The sequence below is a fragment of the Triplophysa rosa genome, unplaced genomic scaffold (genome assembly GCF_024868665.1).
Source record: "Triplophysa rosa unplaced genomic scaffold, Trosa_1v2 scaffold188_ERROPOS186695, whole genome shotgun sequence".
Taxonomy (NCBI): domain Eukaryota; kingdom Metazoa; phylum Chordata; class Actinopteri; order Cypriniformes; family Nemacheilidae; genus Triplophysa; species Triplophysa rosa.
Window position 1 is genome coordinate 116,692 of NW_026634199.1, and position 1,756 is coordinate 118,447.

Genomic DNA, 1,756 nt, shown 5'->3' on the forward strand with positions numbered 1-1,756 from the left:
GAAAACAGAATTGTACATGAAAAGACTATATGTGTATTTTAAATGGAAACAAATGTTGAATGACTTTTATCATGTTTTTACAAAACAAGTATATTGTGTTTTTAAGGCTTTTATGTGGAAATTGCCAGAGAAAGAGATCTTATTTTAGTTTGTTTTGTCTGATTTTGTTTTCAGTTTTTTGATTTTTGTCATTTTTAATGTAAATTTTATGTAAAGATGTTATATTTAAAAAAAAAAAAAAAAAAAATCGGTTAGCACGTTCGGCTGTTAACCGAAAGGTTGGTGGTTCAGGCTCACCCAGGGACACTCTAAGGTTTTCGTAGCCACATACAGCACAGCTGACGCATGTCTGTTCGGCCATCGTAACGGAGGTAGCGTCACGAGGCTTTACGCCAGAGCATGACTAGGAGCACCGTGATTGTGTAGGCCAGCGAGAGGCCTTGTGGGTCAACGGTAGCGCGTCTGACTCCAGATCAGAAAGGTTGCGTATTCGAATCACATCGGGGTCACTGGTTCTTTGTGCTTGGAAGCCTTGTTAGCGATGCTTTGTGGCTGCTGTCGCACTTTGGCTTGACTGACTTCTGCTAGCTAACCAGTCGCTGTGACTGATGTCGCCTAATCAGAAGGAGCTTTTTGCACCTACGGGATTGTCCACTTTAACACTGTTGGACGTTTAGGATGTTTTCTATGTAGAGGTGAGGTTCAAAATGTGAAGACAGTGATAAGACGTGTCTTAAAAAAGGTCCCCGCTGTACCTGCTGTACTTTTGAATTATCGGCACCCGGGACACAACACTGTGTATCCAGCACATGTTACCTGAGGCCTCAGGAAGCACGTTACAATAGAAGGTAAATACTGTGTGCTCACTTGAATTTGGATGGTGCAAAAGGGCTTAAAAGTAGGAGGAACCCAGAAAGGCTCATAAAAGAGATCAGTGGCAATTTGTTTGACCTCCTACACAGCTGCCTCACTGTGAAACAACGGGGTATTTCCAAGTGAAAGAGCAGCTAAGAAACCCACCATTTTCCCATAACGGGAGTTGAACCCGAGCCGCCTGGGTGAAAACCAGGAATCCTAACGGCTAGGCCATATGGGAGACTTGGAGGGGATATGCACGTCAACTGTTTTCCAGCTCAGAGGAAGCGTAGTAAAACCACACGTTTGAAGAGCATCGCGCAAAACTCTCTATCTATCTGAGCACATGTTGGCAATAAACTCGCAACAATCAGAGGAAAACCAAGAGCCCCAAAACAGCCAGGAGATAGCGATGTGCAGAGGCAATCCGACAGAGGCGGATTCTTAAACTCTCTGATTCCTAACACGTTCACTGAGGCCAGCTGTCAGCGGAGCCGTCCAAAAGCACATTGAACTCACAGTGGTTTCACCCCACGGAAATCTTTCGTAAAAGGCGGAAGTTTTAATGCGTAGATCAAGAGAAACTCGAGCTACACCCACTAGCTCTCGAACCAGCGCGCTTCCTATGTCGCACCGCAATGTTTAAGGGGGTCATCTTTGGTGCGGGCTCCTCCGTAAACATTCCATCTGGGAGGGGCTAACGATGTGAAGTTCTCGTCCATCAATAAACTGATGCAATCGACAACTCTGAAGAGATATCCCTGAAGCTAACAGTCTGCTGACCACTGGTGCTAGGATCTGGATCTGCCTGGGAAATGAAGAACAAATCTCCAGTCTCTGACAATTCTAGCTGAAGCAGTACAAGGACATGGTAAGGCCTCCTTCTTCCGCTATTGAATTT